Source organism: Danio rerio, chromosome 6, assembly GCF_052040795.2.
Source record: "Danio rerio strain M-AB ecotype USA chromosome 6, GRCz13ab, whole genome shotgun sequence".
In the NCBI taxonomy this organism is placed as follows: Eukaryota; Metazoa; Chordata; class Actinopteri; order Cypriniformes; family Danionidae; genus Danio; species Danio rerio.
This window is the reverse complement of record NC_141026.1, coordinates 56,575,865-56,599,068: the sequence shown is the minus strand read 5'-3', so window position 1 is coordinate 56,599,068 and position 23,204 is coordinate 56,575,865. Positions and strand designations below refer to the sequence as shown.

The window sequence follows — 23,204 nt, the reverse complement described above, 5'->3', positions numbered from 1 at the left end:
GACAGAGCATAATTTTGAGCACATTGTAAAGCATCAGAAATTTTATTTTGCTCATTCTAAAATCTCTCAGTTAAAAAGTCTGTTATCACAATGGTTCAGTATTATTATTATTATATTATAACCTTCAGAACTGTCTTGAGCATCCCATGCCTCCTAAAGCCACCACACATTTATTGCATTTCGTCTTGGATGTTACGGTGGCGCAAAAGAAAGAAGGTCGCTGGTTCTAGCCTCCGCTGGGTCAGTTGGCATTTTTGTGTGGGCAGGTCTTGAAATTGCGACAGTTTGGCCAAAATTTTATCTATGCGACCTCAAATTTACTTGGGAGCATTTGTGCGAGAGCACATAGTTGTTGTCGTGCGACCAGTTTTCATGGCAAAATGTTCACCACATGCGCGGAATTAGGAGGCATTCACACTAAGTATCTCTGCACCTAAAAACACCAAACGCAGCGCTTCAGGAAAGGTTTAAAACAGTTGTCATGTAAAACTTGCTGCTGTAAACACAGCCCGCAATGCTTTCCCGCCTTCAAGCTCTTCTTATTGGCCCACTGCGCTAGAACAGAACAGGAATGGATTGGTTAATATCAGCTGTCAATCACTCAGTTCCGATGCGAGAGAATGAACAACACTGACAGATGCAGTTTTAGGTTGCTTTCACACCTACGTCTCGTTTGCCCAGTTAGCGTGGTTTTATGTGAAAAATTGATCACATCGGATATTAAGCATGGAAATATATATGAGCAATATCACACGAGTAGCAGTGCGATCTGGCTGTATATCGGCACTGGTGGGGGGTGTGCGTTGGCACAAGGCTGCAGGCCGAGTGCCTTAGTGCCCCCCCCCAGTGCCGATATACAGCCATATCGCACTGCTACTCGTGTAATATTGCGTTTATGCAACAGTTTGACGGCATAATTGTGTATATAAAAACTAAATCAAACATGGAGAGTCTCAAAAACCCTTTTGTATGAGGAAATACTTTCTTCTGCATTCAAATCATAAGCTGACAGTTAAACAGTTGAGCAAGCATCTTTTAAACTTTAGATCTGTAGTGTCTGCTTTCTGCTGGCTGTATGTTGGCGGAGTAATATACAAAGGGTAAAGAGGCTGTAGTTCTGATATTGCAGAATATCGCACGGCTATCAGCCAATCAGATTTGAGAACCAGACAGAATATAAATATATAAATCTCCATGCTTAATATCCGATGTGATAATTTTTTTTTTAAATTGTTAAAATATTGGTGTAGATATGAAACCTAAACAGAGGGATGCAACAGACTTGGGAAGGGGGTTGGGGTGTGATCTTAGCTAAAAAAAGGCCTTATAACTACGTCCACACGGAATCTGCACGCGCAGAATTCCGCAGATTTTCCACAGATTTCCGCAGATTTTTAGCCCATAATTAATTCTGTTTATTTACTTGTGTAAATGTGTGTAAATCTATATTTATTCAGTTTTTAAATTAATTACAGTAATATTATTGACTAATGTGAAAATGTTTATCTGATTTATGTACAATGCAAATACGTTCAAGACCATGATTTCCCTTTTTTAGTACTGTAAATAATGCACGAAGTATTTTCAACTAAATGTTTTCTTCAGTCAAACTCTGCTGCGAATGTAAGATTTGTTAGGAAACTCCTGCAGCTAAAAAATGTCTTATAACGAACACACAAGGCCAAGAATTCATTCATTCATTTTCTTTTCGGCTTAGTCCCTTTATTATTCTGAGGTCGCCACAGCGGAATAAAACGGCAACTTATTCAGCATGATTTAAGCAGGAAATTCCCTTCAAGCTGCAACCCAGTACTGGAAAACACCCATATGCTCTTACATTCACTATGGCCAATTTAGCTTATTCAATTCACCTATGGCGCATGTGTTTGGACTGTGAAACCAGAGCACCTGGAGGAAACCCACGCCAACACAAGGAGAACAAGCAAACTCCACACATAAATGCCAACTGACCCAGCCTGGACTCGACCCAGTGACCTTCTTGCTGTGAGGCGGCAGTGCTAACAACTGAGCCACCAATACCAAGCATTCTCTTTTTTGGTATTATGAATAATGCACACAGCATTTTCAACTAAATGTTTTCTTCAGTCAAACTCCGCTCCGAATGCAAGATTTGTTAGGAAACTCCTGCAGCTGGAACACTTGTTGGCAATAGACGCCCCTGGGGAGCGAATCCCTCCGGGCAGCTCCACAACACAACCGCCCTTCACTCACGCAAGACTCTTCAGTGTATTCAGCTCCTTCATGAACACACACACATACACATACACAGTCAGCAGTCAGAGAACAACAGGGCTGGACAAGTGTAGCAGCAGCTGCTGGTTGGGTTCAGATTACAGATAAAGACGTTTAGAGAGCGTCTCTTCCTCTGCTCCTTATTGTCCGGCACAGATTTCCAACTACGGCCAAAAACAAATCACTCACACTATAAGACTCTTCCACTTCCTGCAGTAGAGGAAACTCGTTTTTAGATCGCGCTTCACTAGTATGATTCATCAAACAAAAAAAATTTCAAAAAGAGAGTGTGACTCAGTCATTTCTTCCCAGCATCACTTTTACCTCTATGAGAAACCACCAGCTTGATTTAGAGCACACTGTATATGCAAATCTGACAGGTGGATTAATCAAAGTCTGAGAATATGATTGGTTCAAGTTTTTCACACTTCAGTTGTCTGTTCATATGATCGCCGCGGCAGTCCAAGTCTGAACATGTCTATACGGCTGTGTGAGGGCCCAAGTGCGAAAAACGTAGAGAAACCTGTCTTTCCTTCAGTTTCTCTATTTTTTTTTTTTTTTTTAGCTTGTCGGCTTTGATGGTCTATGCACCATTTATGGCTTTCAGACCAAAAGCCACACACTAGAAACTGGCCATCATAAAGCCAGTGGGTGGTCAGCTGGACAAACATCCCAAGAAAATCAACCTATGTTGACTAGAAGTGTATTTACAGTTGAAGTCAGAATTATTAGCCCCCCTTTGATTTTTTTTTTCCCTCTATTTTAAATATTTCCCAATTGTTGATGAGCAAGAGAATTTTCACAATATGCCTGATAATATTTTCTCTTCTGGGGAAAGTCTTATTTGTTTTATTTTGGCTAGAATAAAAGCAGTTTTTTTATTTTTTAAAAGCCATTTTAAGGACAAAATTAGTAGCCCCTTTAAGCTTAATTTTCTTTTGATAGTCTACAAAACAAACCATCGTTATACAATAACTTGCCTAATCACCCTAACCTGCCTAGTTAACCCTTTAAATGTCACTTTAAGCTGTATTGAAGTGTCTTAAAAAATATCTAGTCAAATATTATTTACTGTCATCATGGCAAAGATAAAATAAAACAGTTATTAGAGATGAGTTATTAAAACTATGTTTACAAAATGTGTTGAAAAAATCTCTCTGTTAAACAGAAGAAATAAACAAGGTGGCTAATAGTTCAGGGGGGCTAATAATTTTGACTTTAACTGCAGCTACAGTTTTTGGGACTTTTTACTTTGATTTAGTAATGCAAGAATAATTTTAAGTAACAGAGATACCAGCATACCAGCTAGGACTCTTTGATGATAAATAAGTGTGATATGCACTTGGGTAGGCTTGGGATGATAACCGTGTTGACGGTATACCGCGGTTTGGAAAAGTCAAGGTTTTAAAAAGTCAAAATTGTTGGCGCAAATAGCCAAGTGGTTAAGTGCGCCGACATATGGCACCATGGTGCGATTCCTGTCATGAGGTCCTCTACCGAACCTGCCGCTCTCTCAGCTCCCAATGCTTCCTGTCTTTCCTCCACTGTCCTATCTAATAAAGGTGAAAAAACCCTGAAAAAAAATTGTAAAAAAAGTCACAATTTTCTGTAATACCATTCCTAAGGTATGAGCAATTTTTATTTACATTTTTGTTTTGTTTATTAGGACAGGAGTATCTCCAGCAGAAAAGATCTCCAAAGTTGTCGTTTTAAATTGTTAAATAAAATCCATAATCCATTTAAATTATTTAGCCTGACATGTCTACTGCTCCAAAATATAAATGATTTTCAAATGAAAATATATAAAAATATATATAAAAAAAAAAATTTAAAAAAAGTTTACTATGCTGCACAAAACAAATTAGCAATTTTGACAATGCAAACAGATCAAATAAATAAATACCATCACTATTTTACTCCACTGGTATAGTGTGAAAACATCTAGAAAAAAAAAATCATAAAAAAGATGGCTTGATTGCTTAGTCAAACAGAATTTCCGCATCCATACTAACATCAACCACTAACACCTGCCAGTGTACATAGATATATAAAGATCTATAAAGTGACCAATTTAGGCTGGTTGACCTCGTAGTGTAAATAAAATGTAAATAGGAAGTCAAATATTATGCACTACTAACCCAACTAGCCCAATCCCAATTCCCTTTAGCTCTTCCCCTTGCTCCTTGTTTTGGGTGTTCACGTTAAGGGGTAGGGGTGTCCCAATTCTTTTTAGCTTGAAGACGTAGGGCTAAGAGAAGGGGGTTAGATAGCCCTTCGAATGGAGATTTTTCAGGACCACACTCAAAACCAAGGGGTAAGAACATTTCCAAGAATACACCAGCCCAATACACATCATGCTTTAAAATAAACCGCTAAATTTCGTTAACTATATAATCCATAATAATAACTCCTGTACAGCAGTTCCACAACATTTTGACACTCGATGACACTGGAATCCCCTGTCAGAACAGTCTAGTGGCTGGAAATGAGCTTTTTACAGTGTCTGCTATAATTTTAATGTTGTTTTTGGTGTAACTACTACATTGATGTACATGGCCACTGTGTAAACGCAAGGTATAATTACGATCTTATTGCCACATTATCGTTATGATAACATATGTCTTCAGTGAATTCTTGAAGATAAATACCAAAAAATAACGCAACTGGAATAACTGCTGCAGTCGCAGTCGTCTGATCTCATATGAAGCAGGAGATTGCGATGACATAATGGTGTGTGCAGGTGCTTTCCTATTTCTTAGTGGTCAATTTTTAAGCCCTTCTCCTTCACACTCGGTTTTAAGGGCCATGGGGAAATGGTAGGGGTACAAAAATATAATTAGCATTGGGCCTTATTATAGATTATAAAATCTGTTATTTCATCAACTAAATACATAAAATGAAACAGAGCAACACCTTAAGCTGTTACTTATGGATACAAATACATTGCTCCTGGTACATTGCTTTGTACGTTTCAGATGACAAATCAACTAGAGGACGCTGTCTATATTTTTGAGAATTTGAAATATGCTACTTAAGGTATGTTTTTGGATGGTCTAAACTATCGACTTTCTAAATTTTGCATTCTTAATCACGACTGATTGGCCACTGTGTTGACATGCTCAACAGAAATGACTGAGATTGGCCCCGAAGGTCATCGGTTTACAACTCTTCAAGTGCAAACACGGATACATAAACAGTGGAGCCATATCGATCAGCTGATGTATCTATAAGCGATCCGTTGTTGGATCGATTGACTGACATATCTTAAAACACTCCAGAATCAATGACCTTCAAAACCCAATTAAAGTCATATCTGTTGTGCACGTGAACACAATAGCCAATCAGCAGTGTATAAGAACGTGCTTAACATTGCTCAAATATTAGCAGGAAATTTACATTTTTAAAATTTGACTATTTAAAATATCAATACTTTTGACAATCCTAGTACGTTTCATTTACATGTCATTCTTTACATCAACAAGAAAGCAAGACTTTTTGAACAGATCAGCTAGTAAACCACTGAGCTAAACCCTTCTCTAAAATCAACCAATAATGTTTTCAAAAGCAAACATAAGAGAAAACGCAACCACATTTAGCTTTATCTTAATTTTTAAAACGCTTTTAACTTTAAGCCTACTTCAACTAAGAAGCTACGAGAAAACTGACCATGTCAGAAAAGTTGTCCATATGGAAATAGGTGACACAAACAAACTCCATTTCAAATTACAGACACCATTAAGATGCTTCGTGGTATTTATTTAGTGTTGCACAAAGAACCGCACAAAAATAATCCTTAATTCCTAAATAACGTTCTTGTAAATATCATTAATGTGAAAAGGAACTAAAGATTTTATATTTCACTATGGATGTCGATGGGTGCATTGATCAAAACATCTTCTTTTGTGTTTAACAGAATAAATAAACTCAAAGATTTTGCCACATGAGGCAGAGTAAATGATGAAGTCATTTTTATTTTGGGGATAAAAAGTCACCCCTAGTCAGATTTCAGACTTCCAGCAAATAATATAAGCTACCAAAGTGTCTAAAAGTCAGAGCACCAGCAGCAAGATGATGCCGTTATACCCATCCAAGACTATTAGTTTCTCCAAGAGACTAAACTCAACAAATCTTGCGTTTTATCTCTTTCAACCATTTTCGCATTCATTCACCCGCTCTCTTTCTTTCCCTCTCTGTGTTTAGCTCTAATAAATTCTACCCTTCTCCTCCAATAACTTCCTCTTACTTCCTCTCTGGCTCGGCACTCAGGAAACAATCAGAGCTGTTGAAGAGTCTGCGGGAGAGAGAGACGCAGAAAGAAAAAGAAAAGAGAGCGAGAAAAGCAGAACTGCTCAACACACTAGACTAGATATACATTTTTTTGATTTAGGAATTAAGAGTCTTAAAATGACTAAATATAAACATGTTGTTTAAATAATGCTTGATGAGACAGCAAGACGAGTTCAATCTTCAAAAATATTTATATATATATTGATCTTGTTTTAAGAATACAATATTAAGCAAGATGGGGAAATTACTTGGCATTTTTGGAGAAGGAATAAGGTCATTGTGGTGAGACGCACACCAAAAATGTAATTATTTAATTATTTATTTTTATTTATTTATTTTGTATTATTTATTTATTTTTTTATTGTATTGTTACTGTTCCTATGGAGTTTAATAATAAGTATTTGTGTTTACTGGTTCTACGATAGCAATACTCAATGACAGTATTGCCGCTGTAGGGGAGGGGAGGGATATGGGGAGGTTAAAAGAAGGTAAAATGTGTAAACTGATTGTATTGTGAAATTATTGAAGAAAAAGAAAATAAAAATTGAATCATAAAAAGAATACAATATTAAGCAAGGTCCGGGGTTCCCACTCTTTCATGAACAGCAGATTCAAGGGTTTTCAATGACTTCTTAAATCACCGTTCATTTTAAATCAAGCACCTTTGTACTTTATACTAGGGTTGGGTCGATGGACGATGGCAGCGTCTTATGCCTATAGACATTATCATGCTGAGCCTATCGCAGCAGCAACCCACTGGTAAAAAAAAATGCACACTTAGGCCCAGTTTACACTAATACGTCTTAGTTTTAAAATGGCATTTTAGAATGAAAACAATCCACATCCACTCTGGTGATTCATAAAGTTCAATTCAATTCAGCTTTATTTGTATAGCGCTTTTACAATGTAGATTGTGTCAAAGCAGCTTCACATAAATGGTCATAGTAACTGGAACAGTGTGGTTCAGTAACTGGAACAGTGTGGTTCAGGTTTTAGTGTTTAAGTTCAGTTCAGTTCAGTTTAGCTCAGTTCAGTGTGATTTAATCATTACTGAGAGTTCAAACACTGAAGAGCCAATTCATCGATGCGTAGCTCTACCAATCCTGAACCATGCGAGGCAGTGGCGACATTTGAAATTGAATTGAATTGAATTGATTCATAAAGCATTTCTGAACGGCTCTCCGTCCACACTATACCGCTCAAAAAAAATCACGTGACCACACACACACAAACACACACTCACACACAAACACTTTGTCATGTGCTGCAATATTAAGGCCCGTATGAGCTCCAGTAGTCAGTGGGTGGTTTGAGCCCAAAACCCCAGAGAGCAGGGCACGTCGGACAGTTTATCAAGGATGTACCGCTGGATGGCATCTCACTATAGTTGTTAAACATGATATTTAACTCATCTTGTTTCCATCTAACGACTCTTCTGTCTTTTGAATCTATCATTTAACGTGTCACAGCATCAGTACACTGCACCAATCTTTCGCTTTAACGCTTGTACATAGTAATTTTAGAGAAAACCTCAAATACTGTTGGCTGGTTCCTGTTGGTTGTGCACCCTTTTTACTAACCAAGTTTGTCGACGCCATTATAACAACACAGATCACTCTGCCTATTCATGCCAGAGTCCAGCTGTAAAAGTGTTTGACAGGTGATAATTTGTTTGTAACTTCTCTTGATTTATTTATGATTTGGTTATGGGTAAAAAAAATAAATAAATAAAAAAAACATGCAGATCAGGTAGTTGAAACGGTAGGCTTCAAATATTTAAATTGTTATAAATAAATACATTATTCATAAATAATTAATTCACTGCCGCCTACGACGACGCTGCCATCATCCATCGCGATGTTGTACATTAGACATCGTACAACAAAATTGGTCGACATTGCCCAAACTTAACTTTATATCCCAGCATAAGTAGCGCCATCAAAGTCCTTACTATACTTAACATTTTGCTTACAGTTGTTATTTACATGAAAATATAGTAATGATAAACAGTCATGTTCAAAGGCTTAATACAATTCGTTGAATTCAATATTGGTAATATTCAAATGCCTCTGAAAAATTGTCAATAGTGCCATAGATCCTGTGCAAAATTTCAATTCAAGATATTTAAATTGAACATTTCTCTGGTTGTTCATTTAGTTTCTGAAAACAGAACAATAAAATTTTGAAACAACACCATAAACTTTCAAGCACTTTCAAGAACCTACGCTTGTTTTAAAGTAATTTCCAGGCCTTGAATGTCTTAAAGTACTTTCAAGAAGCGTGGGAACCCTGAAAGACAGATTGTGTAAGATCATGTTTGTTTTAATAGTATTTATCTTTTGTAAGACTTATTATTAAAGATTAAAGTTAAGTATTTTACCTGCCACTTTACAATCAAAGAGAAATTTTAGACCAGCCTTGTAATTTTAAGAATTTATTTTAGCTGAAATAACTTGTTTCAAGTTTGACTATGGCAAAAGCTCAATCTTATATTTGTTCTTTAGTGACAAAATACATTTGGTTATGTTTTGTTGCAGTAAGCTTCAGTATTTTGAGATGCAACAAGTAATTATTCTGCATTGTAACTACTGTCAAGTTTTAATTTGAATAAAAAAATGTGTATAATATGCATGTATGTGTGATCCTGATTAAATTCATACAATAACTTTGTTTTAAGTATAAATGCTTAGGCTCATTTAGGCTCAACAAATGAAGCTCCGGTTTCCCCCACAGTCCAAAGACATGCGGTAGGCTAAATTGTCCGTGGTGTATGAGAGTGTGTGTGCGAATGTGTGTGTGGATGTTCCCCAGGGACGGGTTGCGGCTGGAAGGGCATACGCAGTGTAAAATCTTGCTGGGTGGGTTGGCGGTTCATTCTGCTGTGGGGACCCCGAATTGATAAAGGGACTAAGCCGACAAAAAAATGAATGAATGAATGAAACAAATGAAGACAGCAGAAGTCAAATATTCATTTGAATTATTTAGCCTGACATGTCTACTGCTCCAAAATATTTTAAATGTTTCCCAAAATAAAATGGGAAATGTTTACAAAGGGGAAAACAGTGTTAGTTTTTTACCCAGACATTAAAATGGAATATATTTTATTATTTTATTATGTGATCAGCGTTCACAATACTGCGATACAGTTAAACCATGATATTTTTTATCCAAGGTCATAACGTTAGAATCTTATACCGGCCCATGCCTACCGACAGTAGGGCTGTGCGATTAACCGAAATTGAATCACAATTTGAAACATTGTGATTAGGTAATCGCAAGAGGCTGCGATATGAAATATTAACATGTATCATTTAATTTCCCACGCTGAGAGCAAATGTCTGACTGCCGTCTGTGTGTGATAGCCTTACAAGCCAATTAAGTGAGCACACTCTCGTTCCGCCCAATCAGAATTGCACAACCAAGCTACACGGAGCGCCTACAATAAAAATAGAAACATACAGGAAACAACGGCTGAGTGGGTTTATGGCATTTGTCGCTTTAGAAAGATTAAAAGATTATTTAATATCAAAGAAAAACAGGACATCGATAATATGGAAACATTTGGTTTCAAAGTCACAGAAATTAAACAAACAGGTATTTTGTAAGAATTGTAAGAAAACACAACAGCCACCACCTTAAAAAGCACCACAGGTGGCTATATGAGGAGTGTCTTGCTAGAAATTCAACTGAAACACTAAATCTAGCAGCAAGCCACAGCAAAGTACAATTTCAGATTTGTTTCAGCCATGTTGGAGTAAATTAATATCCTTTCAGGTTCTTTTTAACTAACACTCACTGCACTTTAGCAGTAAAAAGCTACGATACAGATTATCGAGCAAAACCTTGACTACAAAATTAAATTGCAAATCAAAAATCGCAATAATGGGTGAAAAAAATAAATAAATAAAACAAAAATCACAATTACAGATGTTTCTGACTGATCTTTTGACTTGTGTCTAGGCTGTATCTTTTTAAAACATTAATTTATTTCTCCTATTTAGATGCTTATTTTATGCAGTGACTCTCCAGGATATTAACAGCTCCCGATGCCTGACTTTCGCCATTATCCACCGGGATGACTTTCCAGGACGGCCGTCTGCTTAGATCTCTCCATATGGTTTACTCTGATTCAGTCAGCAGAGGAAAGACTGACACAAAGAGCTGTGCGTGTGCCAGAGGACTTGCTCGAACCTCTGATTCAGCACTTTCCGTGGAAAATCGTCAGGCGAAATTTCTGAAGGAGTGCTCTTGGTCATTTAGCGGCTGAGGCAGAGGGGCTCGTGCCAAACCCCATGAAAACAGAAAAGACATGCAAAGAAGACAAACGTTCACAGGACTCTTGGGGATGGCAGACAGAAAAGAGAGCTCCGAGTTACGCTTTTACGCCAAAAACAAAGACAGATACAATCTGCTCAAGCGCATACAAATGACGTTAGTTATCTGATTTCTAGAGCACACTGTAAGAAATTACTTTCCTAAGATGTAAATAAAACAAAGATCATTTGTATTTTTTAAAACAAGCATAGACATTTAATCATTTGAGAAAACAATTGCCAATTTCTGAGTGAAAATTATGACAAAGTGACTTTCCTTTCTTTTCGGTTTGGTTTATTAGTAAAAAAGACATGAAACCTTATTGAACAAATATGGCACAACTATAAAACAAAATGTAAAAATAGCTGAAATTATTGGTTACCTCGACTTTCTTTTTTGTTCCTCCAGTAGTTAATATTGATAATATCAAAACACTGAATTATAATTTATCAAGGAAAAACCTGTGGTTCTTGCAATTTATGGCACTCATGTGCTGTTTTTTCAAAGCTTTCACACGACAATTCGTTACTTTTTGATTTAGTGGCAAATGTGTATGAATTCGTACAGTCTTATTCACACAATTTAGTACCATTTGCTCATCCCCCAATGAGAATTGAGTTTAGGGACGTTGGGTGCCATTTTCAAGACTGAACTCATACAATTCATACAAATAAGCCAATAAACTGACAAAACGTAATACAGTTACATTTCCTTGTGAGATCAGCATGGTTTTTATGCACTGACAAAACTTTTTAAAAATCCACCTTTAACTATGGGACAATAGGTTTACTGCGGTCTGAAAAAGTAAAGGTATTAAAACATGTTATGCTAAACCGTTCCTAAAGCCCTGCTTACACTGTGAGACTTCAGCCACAATTTTATCATCTGAGACAAATTTAGTAAATCCAAAAAGATTCCTGAAATCCTAGGCTAAAATCAAGTTGTGATCAGATTTGTCCTCCTATGAAGTCATGGCAGTGTCAGAAGATTTCAGACACTTTACTGCAGTGTGACAACAGCTGCGATGAGCGTCAATCCAAGAACCAATAGCAGCTCTGTATTTGATGACGCAATCCATGCGACAATTTAAATGACCACGAGGAAATATCAAAATTGTTTTATTTTCTTTCTGGATTTATTATTGATGCATGCCGTGTGCAAAATTGCCGCAACAGATTGTTTACGCTTGCTGTGAGGAATCATTTCAGAACGCGGGATAATGAGTGTCACAGGTGGATGACGTCAAACTCTTGGGGCATTTTCTTGCGTGTTTGGCTTGCTTCACTGTAGTTCAGCCTGACTTTATGACAGCTGAAATCTTACAGTGTGATATGGGTGCCATGTTCGTGCAGTCTGCGATGCTACAATTGTTCAGGGTTATAAAAAAAAAAAAATAATAATAATAATAATAATAGTAAAAAATGAAAAGTTAAATAAAAGAATAAAAAAGAAATAAATAAATTTTAAATAAATTTAAAAATAACTAATCACCAGCAGACATGCTATGGACCTAAACAGTGCAGTGGCTTTCTTTATTCCCAAAGAAAAGAAAGATATCCAAAAATGCCTTTTCAAATTGTTTTTGAAACTAATGAAGATAGCAGAAGTCAAGTGTTTATTTTTGTTATTTATCTCTTTATCATCTGCTAAGTAAAATCCTAAGCCGTTTTTTCTAAAAGTAATTGCAATCATCAGTACGACACATGATATAACAATCATACAAAATGTAAAGAGATTGGTTACTCACAAATAAAAACGAATCTGTCATGCTAATATAATTCCAAACTGTATTATTACAAGTTGTAGTGTTGTGGCCCAAAACTTACAATAAATCACATTAAGAAAATCATTTAAATAAACTAAATGTTTTAACATTAAAAGTTTTCAGAAATGTTGAATTAATAAAAAAGAAAGAAAGTATATGGCACAGTTATCTTCTAGCAAATAACTTTATGAATAGTAGTTACAGTTTTTTTGTATTTGAAGTTCATCATTAAAAACATTCAAATGGAATTTCTGGACATGACTTTGTATGAACTGATCAAAGTATACACACGATGCACATGAAATATCTTCAGATGAAATCCATGTGGGGTCAAACTAAGCATTTTAAAGGTAATGATCCTAAAAATGAAACATATTTTATTTAAAAACAAAAACAAAAGTCATACTTTAACTATAATACATCATCATAATCATGAATCAAAATGGTTTAAACTGATCTAGAAGATAATATAAGGGTAAATTTAAAAGATCTGATTCACTCTGACTCATTTTAAAACCCTGTTTAATGTAACATTAATATTTTTTGGAAATACTGTTAGGTCTAGGCATGGACCGATGTAAGATTCTGATGGTATGATATCCTTGGATAAAAAAAAAATTATGGTTTCACAGTATTGTGATTACTGCTCTAACATAAGTTATTTTTAAATGTCTGGGTAAAAAATAAAAATGTTTTTTCCCTTTGAACACAATTTATTTAAATTTGAGAAACATTTATAATATTTTGGAATGGTAAAAATGTCAGGGTAAATAACTAAAATAGACTATTGACTTCTGCGGTCTTCGTTAGTTTCAAAAACACTGATTTCTTCACAATTAAAAACGACATCCTTGGATATTTTTTCTGCATGAAATACTGTTGTCACAAAAAACAAAACAAGCAAAAAATGCATCTTACATATACCATAGGAATGGTAAAACTATTTTGGCAGTTTTAAAACCTTGACTTTTCCAAACCACGGTATACTTTGAAAACGGTTATTGTCCTGTGCCTAGTTAGGTCCTAAGTTGGACCTGTTTGTTTTGTTTTTTTTGTGATTTGCAGAGCCTGCATGGTTGCTGATTTGTGGGTGTGTCATCTCACCTATGACCCATTATGTGGGGCCTATAAAGAGTCTGCCATTTGATGTGAGAGAGAGCTTGATTAGCAGGAGCCTGTCGTTTTGATTATTTTACTGTTTTGAGCCTAGTTAACTACCATGCCCACACTCTTCACCACTGACTTCTATTCATGCTGACTTTGGTTGCTTTAAATATTCTCTGTTAATTAAGTCTTTGGTTATTAAATCATTTCTCTTTACGATTTACCTGGTCCACATCGTCTCTCTTACGTTACAATTTTGAGCCGGATGTAATATATGGGGGCTCGTCCGGGATTTTGGTAATTTTGGTAAGGCCATGAGAGTCTTAAATCTGTGGTAAAAAAAGACCCTTATGAAACCTTAATTGGAGCAATATGTCAAACCAAGCATTTATAATATTTTGGAATGGTAAACATGTCAGGCTAAATAATTAAAATGAATTATTGACTTCTGCGGTCTTCGTTAGTTTCAAAAACACTGATTTCTTCACAGTTAAAAACGGCATCTTTGGATATCGTTTCTGCTGGAAATACTGTTGTCATAAAAAAACAAAACAAGCAAAAACTGTATCTTAAATATACCATAGGAACGGTAAAACAATTTTGGCAGCTTTAAAACCTTGACTTTTACACACCGCGGTATACCTTGAAAACGGTTATCGTCCCGTGCCTAGTTAAGTCCTAAGTTGGACCTGTTTATTTGCAGTATATTTTATTTTTGTTTATTATTGTGATTTGCAGAGCCTGCATGGTTGCTGATTTATGGGTGGGTCATCTCACCTATGACCCATTATGTGGCACCTATAAAGCGTCATGTGAGAGAGAGCTTGATTAGCAGGAGCCTGTCGTTTTGATTATTTTACTTTGTTTTAAGCCTAGTTCACTACCATGCCCACACTCTTCACCACTGACTATGCTGACTTACGTTGCCTTTTAATATCCTCTGTTAATTAAGTCTTTGGTTAATAAATCATTTCTGTTTACGATTTACCTGGTCCGCATTGTCTCTCTTACGTTACAATTTTGAGCCGGATGTAATACATGGGGGCTCGTCCGGGATTTTGGTAATTTTGGTCAGGCCATGAGAGTCTTAAATCTGTGGTAAAACGTCTCTTATTTGGTTTTCTTCATAAACCCCAAATTGGAGCAATATGTCAAGCATGCATTTATTAACAACAACACAATAGAAATGATCACTGTAATGATGATCACACTTCGTTTGCTGGAAACACCTCTCATGTGATCCCTATTAATGACAAATAAAAGCAAGCACAAGACAAGAAGGCTGAAAACAATCAGCACGGCTTCCTTTTACCAATTCAGATGATTAGATTAGATGCAACTCAGGTGCATGTGTGCGTAGAGCGGAGCTGACTGCCGCGTGAACCCCGCTGCACTGCCACAAACAGTTGGTTTCAAGAACAACTGGAAAGTTTAGCAACTTCAGACAGACAGAAACAAAGACTATACTGTTCTAGCCCACAGCTCGCCCCTCCCTCCAGTCAAAAACGGCCACGGAGAAGCCAAAAAAATCTTATCTGCCAATGCCTCGCGCAGGAAATGTATGTAAACAAGTGTCCCGAGAGCGGGCATTCATTTTCAGGGCACACTTTCAAAGGCCGGATTTCCATCATAATTAATAAAGCATAGCGACACATTGTGTGTGCATTGGCTCGCGTCTCGCCACAGGCTCCTTCGACCGCGACGTGGAAAAAAGGACTTTAATTTGAAAGGGAAAAATTAAATTTTGGGGAAATGAAGAGCGTATAAAACGCTTCCTTCTGCAAACACAGGCCGGCAAGGAGGCCAAATGCATCAAGCGAGATGTTCTCCTTCTCTCAAATGCCTGAAAACACACACTGCTAGATATTTGTTTAGAGCTCTGTTGACAGACAGGTAAGTGGTCACCATTTGGAGAGCCACTTCTGCGGCGGGTGCTAAAAGGCCGCTTCAGTCTGCACAAATGGAAAAGAGGCTCATTACGCTCTCAGCTGGGCCCTTAACACAAACCAGCTAAAGGAACTGTCAACTGGCCAGCAACATAAACACATATGGCACAAACAATCCGCTCCAAATCGCACACGCTCAGTCTCTTCAGCAGGCAACGCTCTGCATCGAGAACTTGCTTGAAACCTTGCAATCTTCAGGACTGGATTGAGAGCTCATTGCAAGAACAAACAAATCATTAAAACTGATTTGTTAGCTTATTAAATAGTAAAGCTCTATTTAGCAAATGCAGGCGGCGCAATGATGTGTCCTCGTTGGGTGGAAGGAGTTGTGGATTAGTTTGGGATGTCTGGGAAAAAAAAAATATGAACGGCGAAGAGCTAAATTGCAGCTGAACAACAAATGTGGCCCGTGGCGGAAACCATAAAAGGCAACGTGCGGCATCTGTTTAAATTCACCCAACAAAACGTGCTCTTGCTTCTAAATGCAATGCACAAATGTATGGCACTCAAAACGATCGGTCAATGCACAATTATTATTTTGTGTTTGTGAATTTAGAGTAAATTAACTCTGCAGAATGTAACTTATTTATGGTATACATCAATATCAGCCATTAAAAGCTGCATTAGGAAGAACTAACACTAATATTGGAGTTTGAGTTTATGGATCTACCCAGGGATTTATTTGGCTGTAGGTATTTCCGTACTGCAGTGACTTACAGTAAAGTGCACATCTCACCCAAGTGACAAATACCATGACAGGTTGGCAAGAGTGCACATCGCTACTTAAACTAGCATATTCTAAAATATGCTGGGTTGCTGCAAGCCAACATTGGGTCAAATATTGGGCTAATTGGTTCTAAATAAAAAGTAAATTATACTTTTTGTCTCAATGGTTAGGTTTGTCCATATTTGACCCAAAGTTTGATTACAAACCACCCAGCATTTTTTAGAATGTAGGGTAATCTTCCTCGTAAGCTAGTTGAAGAGAGGTAAAAAGCTAGGGAAATTTAAACAGCTAATAACATGCGTATATGGGGGGGGGGGATGGGGACTTGCGTTTTAAGTCCACCTTTTGATTGATCAGGTATCGGGGAAACAACTTCGTAAATTTAGTACACTTAAAAAAGAAATGTTGCGTTGTATTAACCCAACATTGGGTCAAACATCAGTTAAAAACTGTTTAAAAAATTAATTGAAATGAATTTAAAAGAAATCAACTGAAAGATGAATTTGTCTCTAATTGATCCAATGTTGGATTACAAACAACCCAGCATTTATTAGTGTATGGTAAACTTCTCGGTAATATAGTTAGCTAAAAAGCTAGGGAGATTTTAACAACTATTAATGTGGGAAAACAAATGTTTGATGTGTTAAAAGTCACCTTTTTGGAGCAACATCTCAGTAAATTTACAAAGTACACTCTAAGAAATGCAATGTTGCATTAACCCATCATTGGGTCAAACATGGACAAACAAATCAGTTTAAAAACATTTTATTGAAATTCAATTGAAAGAAGTTGGTAGTTGGATTTGTCCATATTTGACCCAATGCTGGATAATAAACAACCCATCATTTATCAGAGCGTAGGGTAAACTTCTCCGTAACAGATTAAGCTAATTAAAAAGCTTGGGAAGATTTAGCAATTATTAATGTGGGAAAACAAACCTTTGATGTGTTGCAAGTGAACTTTTTGGGGAAAAATCTACTTAAAAATAAAAGGTACACTCTAAGAAATGCAGTGTTGCATTAACCCAACATTGGGTCAAAACACATCACTTGGGTCAAAACACATAAGTTGAAAAAAAGGTTTTATTTGAATTTATTAAAATTCAATAGAAAAAAATTTTACCAAAAGATGGTTTTGTTCATATTTGATCCAACGTTGGATTACAAACAACCCAGCATTTATTAGAGCGTAGAGTAAACTTCTCGCTAACAGAGTTAGTTAAAAAGCTAGAGAGATTTTAACAACTATTAATGTGGAAAAACAAATCTTCCATGTGTTGAAAGTCACCTTTTTGGAGCAACATCTCAGAAAATTTACAAAGTACACTCTAAGCAATGCAGCATTGTAACCCAACATTGGGTCAAACATGGACAAACAAATCAGTTAAAAGAAGTTAAACGAAATTAATTAAATTTCAATTGAAAGAAATAAATAAAAAGATGCTTTTGTACATATTTGACCCAACATTGGATTACAAATAACCCAGCTTTATTAGGATGTAGGATAAACTTCCCGGTAACAGAGTTAGTTAAAAACCTAGGGAAATTTTATCGACTATTAATGTGGGAAAACAAATCTTTGATGTGTTGAAAGTCACCTTTTTGGAGCAATGTCTAAGTAACTTTACAAAGTACACTCTAAGAAATCCTGTGTTGCATTTAACCCATCATTGGGTCAAACATGGACAAACACATCAGTTTAAAAACATTTTACTGAAATTCAATTTAAAGAAATTAACCAAAATATGGTTGTCCACATTTGACCTAATGTTTGGTAACAAATAACCCAGCTTTGTTAGGGAGTAGGGTAAACTTCCTGGTAACAGAGCGAGTTAAAAAACTAGGGAAACTTTAGCAACTGTTAATGTAGGAAAACAAATCACCTTTGTTGCAAGTCACCTTTTTAGGAAACAACTCAGTACACTCTAAAAAATGCTGTGTTGTATTAACCCAACATTGGGTCAAACATGAACAAATACATCAGTTAAAAACAGTTTTAAAAATAAATTGCAATTTAATTGAAAAAAATTAACCAAAAGGACGGTTTCGTCCCTTTTTGGCCCAACATTAGGTTAACACAACCAAACATTTTTGAGTGCAAAGAGAAATAAAAAGTCAGATTTGGCTCCAAATAATCCAATTAAAATGTAAACAAAATTAGAGCACAATTGAGTTACTTCCACAGTTGACTAAACAAACACCCTCCACAACATCTGGTGTGCATATATAATCTTTCAGGAGACAAAATACGCAAAACAGAAAGAAATGCACAGAGCAACAATCACTTCAAAACACATCTCGACCTCTTTATACACCTCTTTTTGAGAAGCCTAACCTTTCTGAAAGGAGCTAAAACATAAGACAACCCCAGCAAGGCAAGCAGCAGAACTTGAAGAGGCAGTTTGGGCTGAACTGACTAAGACCAACCTGAAGTGCAGCATTTCTCTTTAACGAAACCTGTCCATTAATAGGAACTCAGAGGAACAATAAAAATGTGTAGAGCATCATTTTAACTCACTTGCATAAGCATGGTGCGAACCAAAAACTTATTTGCATATTTATGAAGCAAAAGCACTTGGGTCTCACTCACTTGCCAAGACACATTTCTAAAATGCTATATATTTCAGCAATGAGATGAATATTATAAGATGAGAATTCATTAAATCTCCAATTGTTGTGAGAATGAATAATCCCCCTGAGATTTCCTTTTACATTTATATCACACTAATTATATATATATATATATATATATATATATGTTTTTTATTTAACCAGATAACCAAGAGGTCTGCAACACACGATTTATATAAAAAATAAAAATAAATAAAAAATAAAAATGTAATAATATTAGTAATAAATAAAAAATTGATATAATATAAAAATACAGTTCCATTTTCCAGCTTTACCACATTTCAATATATTAAAATCACATACATTGAGAAATGGACTGTTGTTGTTTGTTAAAAAGGATAGAGCGAAACAATGTCATTGGGATGAGCTCAGATATCTTTAGTTCAGACTGAAGAGTATTCCATTAAGTTCATTTAAATATAAAGACCATGCTAGTTTTGTTCATTTCAATTTTTTGTGGCACACTACACAAACGTAAAAATACATAAACATATATACATATTTTGCAGCATTACTACTTACTGGTGTTTTGACTATGAAGACTGCATTTGAAAAACTACTTCATACAAAACAATAAACTTCTTTTATTATTAGCTTAAATATTATTAAAGTCACAAAAACAAACACCAAAATGGATCCAAATTAAGTAAAACCATGAAGAGATAAAAAATATCTGAGGAAAGGCAGAAGTTTGGGCGGGAAGATCACTCAAAGTCACTGCTTTACCTTAGAAAACTGGTCATTTTTATCGGCAAAATATGCATGTAATACTAGAAATATTAAGCATTATTATAGCATAACCAACGGTTTATAAACATTAAAACAACAACTCCCATTAAAAAATATGAACATTAATTTGGTACAATATGAAAAGTGTCTGAAAGCAATGTTTTACCTGAGGAAATGAATCGTTTTATCAAAATAGTTTAAATACTACAAAAATTAGCATTATAGAAGCCTAAAACCAAAGATTTATAGTCACATAATAATGATCGTCACATAATAATGAACGTTTATGAATTTTGTTTACACTTCAGCCTAATTCGGTAACGTTATATAAAGTGTCATGACAAATCTGTGCTCACATAAATCAGTTATCACATTAATGAGTTACGTAATTGTTTCAACGTTGTTTATATTCTTATATTTTTCTAAATAATACATGTCCATGTATAGTTTACACGACATGTAACGCTGCAACAGAAGAGTTTTTTAAATAGACCATCGTATTTATTAATCTACTCTTAATTTATTCACCTTACAGAAATCAGTATTAAATAAAAATACTTAAGTCTCACTCACTTGCCAAGACAGACATTTCTAAAATGCTAATTATTTCAGCAATGATATAGAAATTATATCCATATAATGAGAACTCATTAGACATACTATTGCTGTGAGAACGAAAGTGAATTCCAATATGATTTCCAGTTACATTTATGTCATACTAATTAAATTACATCGATTTAAATATAAAGACCCTACTAGTTTTGTTCATTTTTAATTTTATCATATATATATATATATATATATATATATATATATATATATATATATATATATATATATATATATATATATATATATAATTTTTTTTTTCCCCAGAATTACTATTCATTGCTGTATTGACTATGAAGACTATGAAAAACAAGTTTATACAAAACAATAAACTGCTTTAATTATTGGTTTAAATAGTATTAATGTCACAAAATCTGACACCAAAATGGATTCAAATCAAGTAAAACCACGAAGAGTTAAGAAAATCTGAGGAAAGGTAGAAGTTTGGGCGGGAAGATCACTCAACGTCACTGCTTTACCCGTGAAGAGAGGTGATTTTTATCGGCAAATATGTATCTAATACATTAAAAAATAAGCATTATTATAGCATAACCAATGGTTTGTAGACATTAAATAAGTAATTCCAATTCAAATACATGAACAGTATTTCATTTATCCCTTAAGAAGTGTCTGAAATCAATGATTTACCTGAGAAAACTGATCGTTAAACAGAAAATAGTTTTTAAATAACGTTACTATAAAAATGGGCATTTTAGGAGCTTAATACCAAAAGTTTAAAGTCATTAAAACAACAACAACTCCCATTTAAAATAATGAACGTCATTAAATTTTGTTTTCGCTTAGCCTAATACGGTAACGTTACATGAAAAGTGTCTGACGGCAAATACGTGTACACATAAATCAGTTAACACGTTAACGAGTTTCAAAATTGTTTTACTGTCGTTTATATACATTATACAAGATAATACATTTGTCCATGTCTTGTTTACACCACATGTAACGTTACAACAGAAGAGTTTTATAAACATACCGTCGTGCTTAATGTATTCCTTAATCTACTGTTAATTCAATCACCTCACAGAAATCAGTATATATATTAAATCTCGAGCAAAGCCTGTCAAGTCAAACAAACGTAATCAAACCTACCTGATAACGTCGAAAAGGGGGTGAACGATCTCTCCAAACACTTCTGTCGTTTCTCTCTGACAATTTCCCTGCAACAACAAAAACTCTTTTCTTATTTTCAGTCACAAGTGTTTGGAAAATCCCACTAGCAGAGTAAACACGAGCCTGTGCGAACGAGCGTGACATTTTTCGACCCAACTTCAACGCGCAACAATGGAAGCGTAAGTTGGATTAATGTTTCTAACTTAAAAGTGTAATTCAGAGGCAAAAGTTTCCGGCTAATACGCTAAAATCGGCTCCCTGGCTCTCTCACACGCACAATTACAGCATATCCACATGGAATTCTGTCCCTCATCCCACCCAACGCAGGGAGTTCCGAGGAAAAATGCAAAATATGACAAAGATCCGAAAACTTCGGCATGAAAAACGCGATCAGACAAAGGGAACGAGGGAATCTAAAAACTCACCTTTATTAGGAAACACCTCTACCGATAGAGCAGGACGAGGTTTATTTCGCTAAAGTTATATTTATCTCGGTGCTCTTTTGTTTTCTGCAATATTTCTCCCGGTTTGACAGTAAAGGTGGAATGCGAAGTATGGGTTTGGTATGAAATTCACGCACTTCAGTGGAAAACGAAGGAGGGAAAAAAAAGTTTAAGGAGGGGCCACTGCTGGGCGTCAATCAACACGGCGGGGGGCGGAGACTTCTCATAAGCCACGCCCATTTTGTGCCACAGAGGAGAAAAGACGCTGGGATTGAGCTACTGTACTTAAAGCTGCAAATCACAGCTGTATATATAATTATATAAATATTAATTTTTTACTTTAATAACATGATTGTATTTTGTTCTTCTGTTGAACACACAAAAAAGATGTTTTAAAGAATGTTGCAAGCCATTGACTTCCATAGTATTTTATTTATACAAGTCCTACAATGGAGGTCAATGGCTACCAGTTTCCATTCATTCATTTATTTATCTTCTTTTCGGCTTAGTCCCTTTATTAATCTGGGGTTGCCACAGCGGAATGAACCGCCAACTTATCCAGCATATGTTTCACGCAGCAGATGCCCTTCCAGCTGCAACTCGTCACTGGGAAACATCCATTCACACACATACACTACGGACAATTTACCTTACCCATTTCACCTATATGGGCGGCAAGAAGGTCGGTGGTTCGAGCCTCGGCTGGGTCAGTTGGCGTTTCTGTGTGGAGTTTACATGTTCTCCCTGCATTCACGTGGGTTTTCTTCCGGGTGCTCCGGTTTCTCCCACAGTCCAAAGACATGCGATACAGGTGAATTGGGTAGGGTAAATTGTCCAGAGTGTATGAGTGTGAATGAGGATGTATGGATGTTTCCAAGAGATGGGTTGTCGCTGGAAGGGTGTCCGCTGGGTGTCATTCTGCTGTGGCGACCCCTGAATAATAAAGTGATTAAGCCGAAAAGAAAATGAATTTATCTATATCCCGTTTTTTTTTTTTTTTTGGACTGAGGGAGAAACCAGAGCACCCGGAGGACACCCACACGAACACAGATGGGACCTTCAAACTCCACTCAGAAATACCAACTGACCCAGCTGAGGCTCGAACCAGCGACCTTCTTGCTGGTTTGGCGATTGTTAGGCCCACACAGAATCTGCCCGCGCAGAATTCCGCAGATTTCTGCAGATTCTTAGCCCATCATTAATTCTGTTTATTTACTTGAGTAAATGTGTGTAAACCTATATTTATTCATTTTTTAATTAATTACAGTA

General features: G+C 35.9%; 3 protein-coding genes across 13 annotated transcripts in view; 1 reads left to right on the top strand and 2 right to left on the bottom strand.

Moving 5' to 3' along the window:
- tead3b (TEA domain family member 3 b) overlaps nucleotides 1–22,085 on the bottom strand; it is an 87,118-nt gene extending 65,033 nt beyond the window's left edge. For 9 of the 10 annotated variants that reach the window (XM_087256184.1, XM_087256186.1, XM_087256188.1 and 6 more), the window contains exons 1-2: nucleotides 21,918–22,085; nucleotides 21,472–21,539 (exon numbers count right to left, since the gene is read on the bottom strand). The gene's annotated coding sequence lies outside the window, so the exon portion shown is untranslated. 10 annotated transcript variants of the gene reach the window in all.
- The window catches only part of slc12a5a (solute carrier family 12 member 5a), a 2,560,186-nt gene that overhangs the window by 2,003,511 nt on the left and 533,471 nt on the right, over nucleotides 1–23,204 (top strand). The window lies entirely within an intron of this gene.
- Nucleotides 1–23,204, bottom strand: part of anks1ab (ankyrin repeat and sterile alpha motif domain containing 1Ab) — a 413,081-nt gene that overhangs the window by 161,527 nt on the left and 228,350 nt on the right. The gene's annotated exons all lie outside the window — the stretch shown is intronic.